The sequence below is a fragment of the Panicum hallii genome, chromosome 4 (genome assembly GCF_002211085.1).
Source record: "Panicum hallii strain FIL2 chromosome 4, PHallii_v3.1, whole genome shotgun sequence".
NCBI classification, from domain to species: domain Eukaryota; kingdom Viridiplantae; phylum Streptophyta; class Magnoliopsida; order Poales; family Poaceae; genus Panicum; species Panicum hallii.
This window is the reverse complement of record NC_038045.1, coordinates 36,582,756-36,601,263: the sequence shown is the minus strand read 5'-3', so window position 1 is coordinate 36,601,263 and position 18,508 is coordinate 36,582,756. Positions and strand designations below refer to the sequence as shown.

Below are 18,508 nucleotides of genomic sequence, written 5' to 3'. Positions count from 1 at the left end.
CGTTCCTGAGTCTAGATTGCCCATGGGAGAGATGAGATAGGGCTAACCAGCGGGTCCCACAATTTAGCGAGCAAAGAGAGGATAGAGGAGGTAACGGAAAAAGAAAACGAGATTGACCAAGCGAGTTCGGTTACGAGCCGAAATAGGTTCGGGTGAGGGTCGAACATGAAAACGAGCTGACAGAGCTGGTTGAACGCGAACGGTTTATTCGGGAGCGCGAAAAGAGAAGGAAGGGATTAGGCCGAGTCGTTGGGGCTGACGGCGATCGAACATCATCAGAAAAAAATACCGAAGACGAGCCACGAGGCGTCGTTTTCAAACATGACTTGATCGGGGGAAACGGTTAGAGGATCAGGAGCTCGACGGAACTTCTTAATGATTTAGAGAAGATAAGGTTAAAAGGATATACAACAAAGATACGGCTCGTCCGACTGCGATGAAAATCAAAATAGAAATATTTTCCAGAACATATTTTTATGTTTAAAATAAATCTAGAAAATATCCAGATAAATATTTCAAACCAAGAAAAATATATCCGGAAGAATCCCAAAAATTTCCGAGAAAACTCAGGAGGTAATTTGGGTCACGAGGATTCCAAATAAAATATTTGGGACTCATGAAAAAGAATTTTAGAGCTTTCCAAGTAAAAAAAATGGATCTAGCTCTTGGACAAATAGAATAATTGCCAGAAAAATCTTTAAAATTCTTGGAAAAATCCTATTGATAGATGAACACATTGTAAAAGATAGTCACATACTAAAATTGAATATTTTAGGGTGTGACACGCGCTCATGAACCACCGCTTCGACAACTTCAACCATCTGGTTGATTCTGCCCTCAACACCGAGTGCAAACGCCGGGAGATTGAGGACAAGAAGAGGAAGATGGCTCCTGCTGCGTCGGGTAGCAACACTCGACCTTGGTACCAGTACCACCAGCAGCAGCAGCACCAGAGGCAAATCCAGCAGTACCAGCAGCGCCAGCAGCAGTACCCGCCCCGTCCTCAGCAGCAGCAGCAGCAAGCGGGACAGGGCCAGAGGCTTCCAGCACCTCCGGCACGCTCTGCTCCACCGGCTCCACCAGCTCCGCGGCAGGGAGCGCCTGCTCTTTCTGCCGGGTAGCAGGCTCCAGCACTCCCACATGTGTGCTTCCACTGAGGCGAGCCGGGACACTACGCCAACGTCTGTCCCCGTAAGGCGCAGTCGGGACAGCAGGGGCGCCCAGCTCAGCCCAAGGCGCCATCCTAGGGCAGGGTGAACCACGTGACGGCCGAGTCAGCGGCCGATGCTCCCAACGTGGTCATTGGTACGTTCATGATCAATACTCACCCTGCTACAGTGCATTTCGATACTGGTGCTACGCATTCTTTCAGTACCCGGTCTTTTGTTGAGCATCACGGCATTCATACTAGCACATTAAAGAGGGGCATGTTAGTATCTTCACCGGGAGGGCAGTTGAGGTCTCATATCTTCTGTCCCAGAGTCAGTGTTGTCATAAGGGGGGTAGAGTTTAGTGCCAACCTGATGGTGCTAGACACCAAGGGTATCGATGTGATCTTGGGGATGGAGACCCTTGTTAGATGGGGTGTCAAGATTGATTGCGCTCAGAGGACTGTCCACTTGTCGGCACCAGATGGACAGGAGGTCACAGTCAGTGCTTCGGAGCCTTCTGGAATTCTTTGTCAGATGGAGGCTAGACCCATGGATGGTATTCGCGTGGTGTCTGAATTCCCGGAAGTCTTTCCGGATGATTTGCCAGGTATGCCGCCTGATCGCGACATTGAGTTTTCTACTGATCTCTTGCCTGGCACAGCTCCTATTGCTAAGCGGCCCTATCGTATGGCACCCGTTGAACATGAGGAAGTTAAGAAGACTGTCGACGAGTTGCTAGCCAAGGGCTATATCCGTCGTAGTTTCTCTCCTTGGTCTTTCCCTGTATTGCTGGTAGAGAAGAAAGATGGCGCGAAGAGGATGTGCATCGATTATCGGGACCTGAATGCAGTCACTATCAAGAACAAGCATCCATTGCCCCGTATTGAGGATCTCATTGATCAGCTTCAGGGTGCTTGTGTATTCTCGAAGATTGATCTACGTTCGGGTTATCACCAGCTGAAGATTCATCTTGAGGATATCCAGAAGACGGCATTCACCTGCAAGTATGGGCTATACGAGTATACGGTCATGTCCTTTGGCTTGACCAATGCTCCGGCTTTCTTCATGCATCTGATGAATAAGGTTTTTATGGATTATCTGGACACCTTTGTGGTGATATTCATTGATGATATCCTGATATATTCCAAGTCAAAAGCGGAGCATGAGAAGCATCTGAGGCTTGTGTTGCAGAGACTCAGAGAGCACAAGCTGTATGCCAAGCTCAGCAAGTGCGAATTCTGGATTGACGAGGTTCCGTTCCTCGGTCATGTCATCTCCAAGGGAGGTATTGCTGTGGACCCCGGAAAGGTGAAGGACGTGCTTGACTGGGTTGCACCACAGACGGTGAAGGAAGTCCGCTCTTTTCTGGGCTTAGCAGGATATTATCGGAGGTTCATTGAGAATTTCTCCAAGATTGTGAAGCCTTTGACTTCCTTGCTGGAGAAGGGTGTGGATTTCTCTTGGACTAATGAGCGTCAGAAGGCCTTCGAGGAGCTGAAGAGGAGGTTAACTACGGCGCCAGTCCTTACTCTGCCCGACCAGAGCAAGAGGTTCACAGTGTATTGTGATGCTTCAAGGGATGGTCTTGGTTGCGTCCTGATGCAGGAAGGCAGAGTGATAGCTTATGCTTCGCGGCAGTTGCGCCGGCACGAGCTGAATTTTCCCACTCATGATCTGGAGTTAGCCGCAGTTGTGCATGCTCTGAATATATGGAGGCATTACTTGTTTGGGCAAAGGTGTGACATTTACACGGATCACAAGAGCCTCAAGTATATTTTCACACAGAATGAGCTGAACATGCGGTAGAGAAGATGGCTAGAGTTGGTCAAGGATTATGACCTGGAGATTCACTATCATCCGGGCAAAGCCAATGTTGTAGCAGATGCTCTGAGCAGGAAGAGCTATGTTAACATGGCCGTGGCTTTTCAGATGCCTCAGGAGTTATGCGAGGAGTTTGAGCAGCTGAGTCTGGGTTTCTTGCATCATACCTCGAGTGCGGCATTCGAGGCAGAACCCACTCTAGAGGCAGAGATCAGGCAGCATCAGAAAGAAGATAAGAGGCTGCAGGAGATCCGTGAACTGCTCAAGGTTGGCAAGGCACCTCATTTCAGAGAAGATGATCAGGGTACCTTGTGGTACAAGGGTCGGATATGTGTGCCAGATGTAGCAGATCTCAGGAAGCTGATCTTGAGCGAGGCTCATGATACGGCGTATTCCATTCATCCAGGCAGCACAAAGATGTATTATGACCTCAAAGAGCGATTCTGGTGGTATGGAATGAAGCGTTCCGTTGCGGAGTACGTGGCTATTTGTGACACTTGTCAGCGTGTCAAGGCAGAGCATCAGAGACCAGCAGGTCTATTGCAGCCATTGAAGATTCCAGAGTGGAAATGGGAGGAGATCACTATGGACTTCATTGTTGGTTTGCCTCGTACTCAGAAAGGGTACAACTCCATATGGGTAGTAGTGGATCGGTTGACGAAGATTGCTCACTTCATTCCGGTGAACACTACTTACTCCGGCGCTAGACTCGCAGAGTTGTACATCTCCAGGATTGTCTGTCTACATGGTGTTCCGAAGAAGATCATATCTGACCGAGGATCTCAGTTCACTTCACGGTTCTGGGAGCAGTTGCATGATTCACTGGATACGAAGCTACGCTTCAGTACCGCCTATCATCCTCAGACAGATGGGCAGACAGAGAGAACCAACCAAGTGTTGGAGGATATGCTTCGAGCCTGCGCTATTCAGTACGGTACCAGCTAGGATAAATGCCTATCGTATGCAGAGTTTTCCTACAACAACAGCTATCAGGCCAGTCTGAAGAAGTCTCCTTTCGAGGCCCTGTATGGTCGGAAGTGCAGGACTCCGCTATACTGGGATCAGATTGGCGAGAGGCAGGTATTTGGTCCGGATATTGCTGAGGAAGCAGAACAGCTGGTACAGCAGGTGCGAGAGAATCTGAGGGTCGCACAAACTCGTCAGAAGAGCTACGCGGATGTTCATCGCCGAGATCTGACCTTTGCCGTGGGTGATCATGTGTATCTGAAGGTCTCGCCGATGAGGGGAATTCGCAAGTTTAATGTGAGAGGGAAGCTAGCCCCTCGATACATTGGTCCGTTCAAGGTGTTGGAACGGAAAGGTGAGGTGGCATACCGCTTGGAGTTGCCTCCCAACCTCTCAGGAGTGCACGATGTGTTTCATGTATCCCAGCTGAAGAAGTGCCTGAGAGTGCCGGAAGAGCAAGCACCATTGGAAGGGTTGGAAGTACAGGAGGATCTGACCTACACCGAGCATCCAGTGAAGATTCTAGAGACGTCTGAGAGAGTTACTAGGAACAAGAAGATCAAGATGTACCGTGTTCAGTGGAGTCATCACACCGAGGAGGAGGCTACCTAGGAGTGAGAGGATGAGCTGAGGAAGACATACCCCAATCTCTTTGCTAGTTAGCCTATCTGAATCTCGGGACGAGATTCCTGTAAGGGGGGTAGGTTTGTAACACCCTAAGGTAAAAATTTCGAGATTTATAATGAATTTCATTGGGCTCCAGTAATTTTCTAAGGATTTATTTTGCCTAGCTTGCATTTATTTATAATTTAATTCATAAAGAATTAAAATTTATTTTAGGTTCAACATGTTTGTGCATTCATGCTGGTGCATAAGTTTATTTGGTTGAGTGCATAGGAGTTGAATTCAAATTTGAGTTGAATTCAAATAGAATCGAGTTGGTTTGAAAAAGAAAAGGGAGGAAACAGGAAAGTAGGTCAGTCATTCCTTCTATTCTCAGTCATTCCTTCTATTCTCAGTCATTCCTTATATTCTCAGTTATTCTTTCTATTCTCAGTCATTCCCTCAGTCTGACCCCACCTGTCAGTGACCATCTCCTTCCTTTCCTTCTTCTTCTCCGCGGCAGTTCTCTCTATTCCGCCTCCGCCGTCCCGGCCGCTCCCTCGCTGCCCGTGGCCCCGCTCCGCCTCCAGTGCGCACGCTCGAGGCCCACTGACCAGCCCCGCTGGCGCCCTCACCTTCTAGAAGCCGAGCCCCCATAGCCGGGATTGCGCAAATCCGTTGCGCGATCCGCTTTCACCGCAGAGTCCGCGGCACGCACGCCTAGGGCATCCCCGCTGCCTCTTAATCACCAGGCCGCCTCTCCTGTGACTTCCCTAAACCGCGACCGCAACCCTAGCCACGCCCAGCTCGCTCTCGCCGACCGCCATTGCCGGTGACCTCGGTCTCTACCAAAATTGATCGCCGCCGGTGATCCCCGGACCTCCCTAACCCCCGTAGGATCTTCGCAGGATCTCCACGAGTCCATCCACGGTGACCAGAAGCACGGAGGCCCCTGCATCATCTTCCTCCGTGAGCGCCGCCCGTCCCCGCCGCTCGGCCCTCGCCGCCAACCACCCTACGCTGTTTCTCCGGCCAGTTCGAGCCCTTGGTGAGCATCAGCACGTTCCCCTCTCCCTCTTACGCTAGCTATCATGGACCGTAGGCCGCACCCGAAGTCGGAACGCCGTCGCCGGCGTGCGCCGCCGTGCCGACCCGCCGTCCCCGCGAGCCCAACCAGATCGGACCAGTCCGATCCAGATCGGACCGTCCGGACCCCTGCCGTGCAGATCGGACCGTCTGAACTAGATCGGGTCCGAACCGTTCGATCTGAGATCGACGCGCCTGATTAGAAGCCGCGTACCCCTTCGCCCTGCCAGTTTTGCTAAAGAGCCCCTGAGCTTTTTGAAAACCAACCCGCAGTCCATCCTTAGTTCAAAAGTAATTGCAGTTAGGTCCGGTTTTATTCGTTTAGGCCCCCCAGTTCTTTGGAAATAGAACCCGCCATCCAGCCCTAGGGTTTTTAGCCAGTTAGCCCCTGTGTCTATAGTTTAATTACGTTTAGGCCCTTAGTTTTCGCGCAGAACCCCTTAGAACTTCCTGTTTTCTTCCAGAAAGGTCCCTGGACCTTGTTTTAGCCCTAGATTCCGCGTCTTAGCTCTGTTTTAGGTGGTTTTTGCGCTCACGCGATCGTTGTAACGCGTAGAACAGTTCTATCATAGTTTTATGTGTTGTTTTTATGCAATATTGTACTATTTCTTATCTTTTGTTTTTGTTTGCATGAATGTGTATGTGCTGGACCATGTTTTGGCATTGCGATCGTGAGTAGACGCTGAGCCTTTGGACGAGTACCAGGAGCCCCTTTTTGCAGAGCAGTTTGAGCAGCAGCAGGAGAACTTTGAGGAAGGCAAGTATAACATGAACCTCCTATCACTTTTAATACAATTTCATACTGCATCTTAATACTGTATGCCTATAAGGATTTCCTAGCCACTGTTATCCTTTATATAATACCTCGGGTTGCATTTTGGTTAGTTGTGCTAGGTGCTGCGCTCTCACACATAATGGTCGTTTTTAATTAAACCTGATTAATGGTATATGCAACTTGATTCTGAGAGTGGCCCTTTATGCTGTGTGTTTGAGCGGCTCACGTCTCCTTAAAATATGTTTTTGTAGAAACTTGGTTTAGGGGGCCAGCACGGTGCTTAGTGCTTGGTTGGCCACTCTCCATAAGGACCGGTTCATAGAGCGACAACCTGGGACAACCGCGCAACCACAAGACTGGAATGGGACGGTCTTGACTTACTAATTAGGTCGTGTTGGTTCGGTAGTAACTTACCTGCGTGGGCAAGAGGGGTGGTAGGCTTCAATGGTCCCTGCTCCTCCGGCTTGGTCTGTGCTGTGTGCTTGTACCCCCGGATGTGGGCCCCATCGTCGCTGATCAAGAATCCTTAGCGGTTACACCTTACCAACGTGATCCTTTGTAACGGTCTCGTAGTGTGCTTGCTAGCCATCTCACCTAAGGAAGTGTGATGAACAACTAGCGTAGCTCACGACTTGTGGGTAAAGTTGTGCAACCTCTCGAGAGTGTAAAACTGATATATCAGCTGTGCTCACAGTCATGAGCGGCCCAGATCCTCCGTCTGATTAGTGGGGTTATCTTGGTGGTTTGGATGGTTCTCAGTAGTTCTTAATTAATATTGATTAATTTCTTATGCAATTCGGGTTTATGGTAATTCATCCACTTGTAGTAATTAGCTTTAATAAAATTTTGCCAAGTCTAAAAGCTAATGCAGTTGAGTCAGCTAACCTTAGAGCCTCATAGTTTGTGTTATACTTGTTGAGTACGAGTTTGTACTCACACTTGCCTCTCCACTCTTCTGTTCTCTTGGATATCTTCGACTGCTGCTCAGTGCCCGGCAACGTGGAGGATTACGTCAGCGGCTTCGACGATTTCTAGGCGTTGTCTCCCAGCCGACGTCCCTGTGGCGCCCTGCTTCTCCTGTATTCATTTTATGCTTCCACACTCCTTGAACTGATTCTTGATTCAGTTGTAATAAAGATATTCATTTATAATTTATACGCTTTTATTTCGAGATACGTGTTGTGATATCTTGATGATTCTGTTGTATATATGCGTGACTTGATCCTGGCGCATATATGATTGCTCGATATATGTTGTTATAAATCGAGTGTGACAAACAAGCTGTCCACCCAGCGCAATGATGGGATCTGGCCCCACCTGCGGGTTCATCCTTCACCCGAGGCGGGCCCGGGGGCCTCTGTCGGTACATACGGACAGGGGTACCTCCTGCTAGGGTGTCCAGGCCCTTAGCGTATCACCATACGTGATCTCCCCCTCGCCTTCTGGGTGACTTGGCATACGGCCCGGGCCTGACAGCTGGGACCATGGTCTCCGGACCTTCCCCGTGCTCTTAGAGGTCCGGGGCCTTCACGTGCTCAGGGAGGCAGGAGAGCTCTCAGGTAGCTCCCGCGGACCCGGACTCCCCAGGGAGGTCCGGGGCCGCCACGTGTGATGGCCGGACCATCACAGGTCTGACCGCTCCAACTGGCCTTGGGGGCCCGGATTCCCTTTCCCCCGGGAAGGGGTTCGGTGCCACCACGTGCCGCCCCCACGGTGGGAGCGGGGCTGGCCCTGCCGCGTGCCCGAGGCAGGAGGCCCATCGTGGGTCTTCAGCCCACCTACTAGCATTTAATGCGGTAGTTGGGCCGGGCGCGCCCAAGTCAAAAAATGTGACCTGCCCCTGACACACGGGGCAGGTAGGCTGACACCACGGTAAGCCCGCTTGTTTCCAAGGCGGCGCGTCGTATCACCGTTACTGTGCGCAAGCGGCGTACAGTCCCGTCACGGCGCCGCGCGCGTGCGTGATGATGGCCTGCAACAGGAGAGCCGAGGCGTGCGCTGCTACAGTGCGCGCGGAAGCAATGGCGCGACGGGTCAGCGATGCTCCTTCGCCTGACAGGTTCTCACTTAACAGTGGTGGCACGGCTCCACTGTTGAGTAACACTGACAGCAGTCACTGTGCCTGCAAGGCAGCACACGACCGTATCCAGGCTGTGGATATGCACATTATCTTCCCAACCGCGAAGGCTACAGTGAGCGGCTGGAGATGGAGATCTCCATATCACATAGAGTAGGCTCCTGTTGGCCGGGCCCACCTGTCGGGGTCCCGCACAGTGTAAGCACCACCCTTGAACTATAAAAGGGAGAGTGCACTCATTAGAGGACAAGTTCTAGACAAGCTCACGCTAGTTTCCATCCAGGCTTACACAATCAATACAAAACCAAAGTGGACGTAGGGTTTTACGCTCCGGCGGCCCGAACCACTCTAAATCCTCGCGTCTTTCCTGCGTTCATCTGTCCACCGATCGAGCGCTCCTAAGTCTCCTCCAAACCCATCCTTAACTAGGATTAGGCGGGTGCATTCCACCACCCGGCTGGAGATTTTCTCCGACAGCCACCATCAGCAGCTCACCATTCAAAATTGCCGTGTTTGTTTCTGATCGCAAATCGAAAGCTATCTGTACGCGATTGAACTGAACAAATGCAGTGCAGGTCCTGATTGGTTGTGATGGGGCGAACTTGATGATTGCCCAATACTTGGGACTAGGCACCCCATCGCATCTTCCTCGCTTGGTCCTCGGATTCACAAGCTACCTGCACGGGCATCCATTTGGAACCCGGTTCCTGCGCTTCGCAAGTGACGATTTCGCAGTCGGACGCATGCCTATCAATGAACATTTCTTCATGACTAGACCAAGCCCTTCCACAGGTATTGACACCTATTCATGTACTCACTGTTCGAGAAAGAGAGCTGCTCATTACCCCTGGTGTATGCTGTTATTTGTTTTAGAATTTAGACCAATGATGAACTGAACGCTAAGTTACTAACATGTTGGAGCAATGTGTCATCTGGATTCAGGCTTCACCAATGAGAGTACATGCTCGAGAAGCTCCAGGAGTGCCCTGACGAGATCGCCGAGATGGTGCGGCGGCGCGACGCCGAGACGAAAACTGTGACCAAGGTGTGGTACCGTACGTCCTCTGTGGCAGGTGATGCTGGGACGCTTCCAGAGGGGCACTGTGATGGTCGCCGGCGACGCGATGCACGTCATGGCGCCATTCTTCGGCCAGGGCGGCTCCACCGCGTTGGAGGATGCTGTCGTGCTTGCCCGGTCGCTGTCGCGGTCTGCACCCGACGGTGTCGTCGCCAATGGAAGCCCAAGTGACGACCTTGAACTGGAAGAGAAGATCCGTGTGGCGTTGGGGAAGTACGTTACGGAGAGGAGACCACGGCTCTTCCTGCTGTCTCTGGAGTCTTCCGTATTCGGAACGTTGCTGTCTGCCAAGTCACTGCTGAAGAGGAAAAAAATTGGCTGGAGCCCCTCACGTCCCTATCAGCGGGCCCACAAAAACAAATCCTCAGCGCTGGGACTCCGATCTGCTTCGGCTTGCGGTTGGGGCTCTATCATTCTTTCGGCTCGCTTACAGGTTAACGTGATTTACTCGATGCCGGCCCTAGCACGTGATTTACTCGATGCGCAGGAAGGGGCATCGGCCGGCGGCGCAGGGAGGCGCAGCCATGGAGGATTGGTCAATATTCATTTTTTTAATAGAGTGTACCCCTTTGGTTAACTTTAATTTCTGTAATTGTTAGGCATGGGAGATTGGTCCTGCCGCTGCCGCCTCACTCATCCTTGTCGGCCATCAGACTGCAGTCCATCGTCGACAAGGAGCGACACTTGCTGATGGATTATCTTCGGCCATCAGACTGGTTTGTAGTGTTGGAAAGGCCATCGGCCATCAAACTGATGGATTGTCTTCGGTCCTTGTCGTTGCTGGTAGAGCAAATTGGGTGCATATTTTGCTTGATGGACTGATGGCTGATGACAATTGATGACGATTGTGTTGATGCAGGGCAAAGTGAGCAGAACAAGTGTGTCTTGGACTGTTCTCATTGCAGGATTCTTGCAGTACGGGTGTTTTCTATAAATTTGATGAGCTGTTGAACCAGATGAGAGATGACACTTGATCTATTTGCTCTAGTTGCTTCAGCAGGATGGTTTTTAGCCATGGGAGGCGACTGCATTCAGTTTGTGTGATTCGTGGACAGATTCAAGCTGTTGTGGTCTCCAATTCTCTCTATGTATGCAAAGTGTTGCAATATGTATGGTGGAATCAGAGGTGTTTGCATTTTTTAGGGAAGAGTAGCTGAGCAAATAAATCGTGTTGCATCTGTGTGTTTGTAAATAAATTGTAACACAAATATGTCAATATGGAAGAACAAATGTTTCAATATTTTCCAAGTAATAAGGAAATTTAAGTGACATGTCTATTGTCTACCATCGGAACCAGAAACAAGCACAAGTAAAGGAGTTCAGTTTTCTGATATAGCTCTACTGTAAGCAAGACGAAACAGAATGAAAGCAACTTAAGCAAGTACGCTGGTGTAACTAATAGGAAAATAAGGCATGCAGCCACTAGAGGACAAAAACTAAGATGGCCTATTCCTCAAATGTTGTATCATTTGCTCCTGTATCAAAGTGTAATTTCCGTGCAGCTGAAGCATTTTGATCAAGACAAAGCAATAGACTTGTATATCCTCCTTGCATCAAATTAGGCGCGGTGGTCGGAAAGTTGATCAAGATATTGCTAGAAGTGTTTGGTACCGCAACATTGTCACCAATATTGTCTCCAGTGTTCCTCACTTCTTCTCCTACGATATCTGAAATATATTTGCAACAATTAAAAAACATGAGTTGGTAATAAACAATTCAGTACATGCACCACTAAATTAGTACCTTTCTCTTCACAACTTTTCTTTTTCTTTCTTGTCTTTTTTTCCACAACATTCTTTGCTCGTTTACTTTTGGGGCCTTTTATGACATGAGGAATTCTAAATGAAATTGTACTGCTTTCTGTATCCGTAACATGATCATTTGAGATCATTATAGGAGCTTCATTTTCTCGCATTTTGTTTAGTGAACGATCAGCCTCCACTTCCCACTTTTCTAATGACCTCTCCAAATCATCAAGAAGTGGCTCTGGTGCTGAACATTTCAATGCAATAGATGTTGCCATTCGAGAGATACATGCAGCACGTGCTTTCAAGTTTAAATTATCCCTGCCTTTCTTCTCAACATAATGCCCTCTTTTTGCATATTTTGTCCATCTATTTAGTATATACTGAGATGGTAAAATGAAAATATCATTCTTATTGAATACTTTGAAGGTATGCTTGCACAATATACCTATAATATACAGAAGATAGTGGTTAGCGATATATATGACAACCAAAACTCTATTTTAAAATTAGTGTACATACCTATGGATTCAAACATTCTGCAAGAGCATGTAATGGTCATATCTGCAATGTTGAATACAATTGTTGCTCCATAATCTGAATGCATATGTGTAACAATGAATGTCGATATTGACCCCTCGGTCTGCAACAACTGACATGAATACTCATGTTGTTTTCTAAATTCTGCCTCGAACTCTGCATACATCCTCCTAGTGTATGATTCAGTAGCAGTCTTCAACAAAGGTAAATTGGAGATATAATTAACTGGGATCTTTATAAGTGATTGAAAATCTTCATCCAACTCATTTTCACGTAGAGAAGCGGAAACCTTGTCACATTCGACAAGGAGTTCAAAAATACCAAGTTTCCTACAAAATATTTTCTTAAAGACATTATTCATACCTTCACTCCTTTGAGTTGTGGTCATATCAGCTGTAAAAAAGGTACGATAAACAGCAGCCCACTTTCTTCTCAAGTCATATAGATTTAGCAACCATGAGTTCTCTTCCAGGTCATATTTAGTCAACAATTTATTCCACTTCTTTGTGAAAAACTCCTCCGATCTATCTTCATAGACACATCTTTTAAAAGCATATAGAAAATCAGGATGCTTATGAATTACATGACCAAGATGTTTAACAGCATTAAGATAAATGTGCCACAAGCAAAGTCGATGACTTGTATTAGGAAATACATAAGCAATTGCTCCTGCCATGGCTGCTTCTTGGTTAGTGAAAATTGTACTTAGATGCTTACCTGACATTGCTGTCAAAAAGGTTTGAAACAACCAAACAAATGATTCAATAGTTTCATTAAACAACAATGTAGCTCCAAAAATTATTGTTTGCTTGTGATGGTTGGTTCCAAGGAGTGGAGCAAAAGGCATCTCAAACTTATTTGTGTGAAATGTGGTGTCAAACGACACTGCATCACCAAAGCATGCGTAATCCATGATAGACTGACCGTCGGCCCAAAAAAAATTAGCTATCCTTCTGTGGCAGAACCAACCTGAATTACACCGGCTCAAGTGCGTTGGTCCTTTCTCAGAAGGCAGCAAAGACTCAACCGCACTTCAAACGGTGTAACCCCTTGGTCTGTCGGATAAAGTCCCGATAAAACCACCTAACTCCGGATCAAAACAAGCGTACCCCACACGAAGGCGAGTTCAGAGATACAATTACCATCACATTTTTACATCACAGGTTAATTAAACATTATTACACATAAGTTGTAGTCATATCTAGCTAAAGAAAATTTATACAAACATTGTTGAAAAACTTTCAGTTTTCCATGATCAGTGCTTAAAGACAGCAGCGGAAGAAGATATAACGCGACTACACGCCGCGACGACAGGCACCACACTCAGCCCAATGTATAGCGTCATTCTGAAGGCTCATTGCCGGCCGGGGACGGATCCCATTCCACGGACCAGCCAGGTGGTACAGAACGGGGCCAAGAAGAATTAGCATCTAGAGTCTCGAGGGGCATACCTGAAATAAAATCTAGCAAGACTGAGCATACTAATACTCAGCAAGGCTTACCTGGGATTAGGGTATACTTAGCCCATAACTAGACCATGAAGGCTTAATGGGGTTTTAGGTTTTGTCTCAGCTGAAAAGCAATAAAGAGTAGGTCCTTAATTTCATATTTTAGCTTTCAGGTTCTAGTTCCTTTAACCATTCTAGGTAAGCACATGTAACTACTCAAGCAAGGTAGAGCCTTTTTAAAGCATACCTTAGTATTACTCATCATAAGATTGCTCTTGTTACTCTATGTAGTAGAAGTATTAAGCAGTCTCAATCTCCGTGAGAAACGGATGATTCTGAATCGAATTTCAACCCTTGCAAGGAAAACCTAACTCACACGCTTGGAACACCGACAAGTCATTCCGAAGCAACCGTTTGCCTTTCATTCCGGGTTGTGGAACAATGCCACCACAAGCGACTGCAGGACCATACGCACATCCAATGTGCAGGACATACGTCTACAGCGCGACTGCATGATCGTATTCCCGTCTGCTCTGCAGAACATACTCCCACACGTCGGTGCGTGTAAACATAAAATAAAAGTCGAGTGGTGGAGGACGAGTCCACTTCCAGGGCCGATTGGTTACTAGGCTTACCGCTTACCATACTTCACGGCATGTGGCTAGTACTTTCAAACGCTTAACCACCACTACCACACACTGCGACCTTAACCAAATTCATCAACATAGACGGGGTATCATTCCTTTCCATGATACTGCACCTAACCCCGTCTGTCATTCTTATAGTGATTGCAGATTGTAAACAACCAATTCCTATATCGCGCGAGTGATAGGAAATCACTTGACTTCTACTGGTCCTATTAGCATAGCACTAGTCGGACTCAGGTTCTATTCAATACATAGGTACCTAACAATGTGCAACTGGGGTTTCATTATAACTCCTATGAACTTGAATGCACAAGTAGACATAGGTAGATATATAAATGAATTGCAGTGTTATAATGTAGTGGGTTTATGTCCGGGGCTTGCCTTCACCGGTGAGGCTGGGGTCAGAGACGTTAATAAACTCTTCCGAACTCGGGTTCGGGGCTTCAGTTAAATCTCCGACGACGTTCCCAGGGTCTTCAAAAATTTTCACTTCCGGTTCCGGGAGGATCTGATAATCTCCGTCAGCAAGAAGTGTCGAGTCTACATATCATGTAAACAATGCAGTTTAGAGATGCATACACTTTCATTCTTACTTCACTATAAAGTTGCAATCCAACGGAAACACATTTCACTCATCAAACATATCATTCACTCTTCTACTGGGCAGTCATTTATCGAGTGTAAACTAATCTAGTTAACTACACTAAACAACATATTTAACTTCATAAAACAACTATGGTTGGTTTTATTTTAACCTAACAAACATGATTTATAAAATATACCCATCTGATCTTAAGATCAAGATCTGATGCTACAGCAAGTATGGTAGACAGAACAAATAGAAATAAAATTACCTTTAAATTTTCAGAACATTTTATGCAGTACATAAATCAGAAGAATTATTGCAAACAGTTAACACCTAGAACATGTTTCATTTTTACAGAACAAACTACTATAGAACTGGGGTTGAAACTTTTACCAGCTACAGGTAAAGCTAGGTTTAAGCTACTGCAAAAGTATCAAAATTTTATCCTTACAGAAACCATGCCACAAAAATAAACAAGAACAGCACTAACATATTAAGATCTATTTATAACTGTAGTTCAACACAAGAACTTGTTCTGAAATTTTGGAAACATGTTACACTACTCAATAGCAACACCTCAAAATATTTACATCATTTTTCATAAGCAAGAACTAGTATAAAAGAATTATCTTTGAAAACAAGCATAAATCCATAACTTGGTCCATAGCCTACTACTAATCCTAATACTTTTACTATGGATTACACATACAAAAAGGAAGCTAGGGTATAAATTTCAGATACAAACACTAACAGAAGCATCCTTAAATAAATCCTAAATGTTTTCTCAACATAAAACAAAGGCATTTAAATGTCTAAGCAAAACAGCAGTAAAGGACTTGAAACTTTTACACAAAGCTATACATAACACACAAAACCTAAGTTTCAAGTTTCAACTACAGCACAGATGGAACAAGAGATTCAATTAAAACACTCTTTTCCTAATATTTAATCTACATCATAAAATACACACATACAGCTCAAACTCACTATATAAAAGTAGTCTAATTTAACTTAAGGATTCAAACAAAACTGGTTTGGCATTTTTCTGAATTTTCTACAATTTTCTACATATTTTTGAAGTTCACTGATTTGAATTTGGGGGAGGGACTGGAAATTTGCAGACAGAACCCTAGAAAGATTAAAATCAGAGCAATTGGGTCCTTGCTCATGGGGGAAGAAGGGGCAGGAGGATCGCCAGCCGAATCCCGGCGAGGTGGGGCGGCGGGGGTGGAGAAGGAGCGCCCAGCGAGCACCAGGAGCTCAAGGCGCACCTTATGGAGGTCTTGGGAAGGGGAAGGGACGACCGGAGGTGGGGTTCCCACGGCGGACCGAAGCGGCGGTGGAGAGGTGCTCGACGGCGAGGGTACTCCGGTGAGAGTCCGGGGCAGGGATGGGCTGGGGAGCTTGAGGGGGCGACGGGGAAGCTCTCCAAGGGGTCGTAGTGGGCAATGGGGGGCTGACGGCGGCGGCCCACGGCTAACAGGGGGTCGCCGGAGTGGAGGAAGGGGGCGGCGGTGGTGTTCGGGCCTCGGGGTGTGCGCGGCAAGGGAAAGGGAGGGAAATGGGAGGGGCATGAGCTGAAGAAGCTCACGGGCAAGCTAAGAAGGAGTGAGGGGAGGGAGGAGGCGCCGGTATTTGCCACGGCGGTGGCGCGGTGGCGTTCGGGCGGAGCCGCAGGCGGCGTGTCGTGCGTGGGGAAGGCCAGAGGGGAGGGGAGTAGGATCGGGAGAGGTAGGGGAAGACGCGTGGAGCAGCCAGGAGCTGGAGGTGGCGCCGGGGACGGCCTAGAACGGCGGTGAGCGGCGGAGCAGAGGGGAAGCAGAGGAGCAGCAGGGGCTCCAGAGGAAGAGAAGAGAGAGGGGGTCCAAGGGACTTGTTTGCAAAAATAGAAAAGTCTAGGGACCTCATTGTAAACAAAAATTTCCCACCAAACAAAAGCTCAAATGAAAAAGTAGTCAAAAGTAAAGCTGTAGAACTTTTCAAAACCTACAACATTGCTTTAGGGTTTAAGTTCACAAACTCAAAGGGTGAAGTTTTATTTTGAAATATTGAACCAAATGCAAAAATATAAAGTTTTTGTCCTAATCCAAATAAATTGCACTAAGTTTAGGGCCTAATTGCAAGTTTATCTGCAGTGTAATGATGACTAGCACTTTACACTTTAGCCCTTAGTAAAAGTAAAAGTTACTTTTGTAATTCAAAACGTTTTGTATAAACGGACTTGTACTTTTGTAAAATTACATAAATACCCTTATTTTCATAACTTTACACAAATTTCACACAATTCTAAACATACAAAATATTCTTCCTATTTGCTTGCTATATTTAACACCTAGGGTGTCACACCTTCCATCTTGCTTATCAATTTCCATGGCATAAAAAAATGCAGGATCCTTTGTCTGCTTGTTCTTCAGGTATTCCAATAATGTTTGTGCATCATTGGATTCTAGGTACTTGTTCCGCTCGCGACCAATCTCATTGTTGCAATCCATCCATAAGAAGGGAACTTTGTCAGCCCCACCATAAAACTGCTTCATAAACTCATAGACTTGCGTTGGCCTCATTCCGGCTTCCCGTATTTGAGCAATGAGTTGTCTGTCTGCATCTATAACATATCGTTGGGACCTCAACATACATTTCTTTTTTGGTGTGGCTAAAATATGATTGTGATCAAGTTCAATTTTTTGTACTGTCCAAACTCCCTCTCTGCTGACATTGAACTTAATAAGAGCTTTGCAACCTGTTCTTGTAGTGGCATGTGATGATCCTGTTTCTGCATATCCTTGGCTGCTACAGACTATAACTCTGCTATATATAGTTTTATCTGCTCGACACTTTATCATGCTTTTTGTAATGCTGAATCCAATCATACCGGCATATGTGTTGTACATCTCATACGCATCATTCTTCGACGCAAAAGACATTCCGACTTTGGGAACAATCACAGGTGGTCCATCTTTATCAACAACCTATTGTGAAATTTTGTTTAGAATAAAAAACAAACATTATGATAATACAATTTAATTTATTACCATGTCGTCATCAACTTGGGTGTTTGCACCGACGGACAACAATGATGTGTGCGGATCAGCCACTGGTTCCATAGTCATGGACTCGTTGTTCTGCGTCATCTAGTATATATATGATGAATCAGATCGATAATAATTAGAATACAGATCGATGGTAATTACATTACGTGTAAAAGAAAGTTTTATCTACCTGTGTAATCTGTTGCTCGTCGTTTGCTACGGAGTTTTCAGGCCCTCCTCCATCCATTATTGCCGGCCCTTGCACCTCTCCAAATCATCAAGGAGGATCGCCGAGATCCGATCGGCGGCGCAGGCACGGACAGGTGGTGAGACGGCGGCGGAAGAAAACTGCGAGGCGATGGAAAGTTCGGCTTGCAGACACGTGCTAGGGCCGGCATCGAGTAAATCGCGTTAACCTGTGAGCGAGCCGAAAGAACGACGGAGCCCCAACCGCAAGCCGAAGCCGATCGGAGTCCCAGCGCTAGGTTCTGTTTTTGTAGGCCCGCTGACAGGGACGTGAGGGGCTCCATCGCTGTAAGTTTAGAACTGTGTTCCAGCCAATTTTTTTTCCGCTGAAGAAGCTTGTCTGCGTGGCCATGTTGGCTCTTCTAGGCAACGAGTCACGTCACCATGCCGACTACGACTGTGGCCGCCTCTAGCAGTACTCGGCTCCTGTTCATCAGTCGCAAGTTGCTGGCCCATGATTTTTCTCTCGCTTGATTGCGTACATGAATAAACGAAGACAGGACACTACCGCACAAAGAATCAGGAAAAGATGAAATGGTTTCATTGGTTTAAAGATTTTATTTACTATTGTGTCATGAAAACTTTTTGGGAGGTGGAACAAAAGGTATCAGAGACAAGAAAATTGTTTCCCACGCTGGCTCGCCGTTAGCAAGTTTCAACGATCGCACATAAACTAGCGCGCTCGACCACTAAACATGTCGGCGCTGAGT

General features: G+C 46.9%; 1 pseudogene; it reads left to right on the top strand.

Moving 5' to 3' along the window:
- LOC112890454 overlaps positions 1 to 18,211 on the top strand; it is a 47,976-nt pseudogene extending 29,765 nt beyond the window's left edge.
- Positions 18,212 to 18,508: the final 297 nt, after the last annotated feature.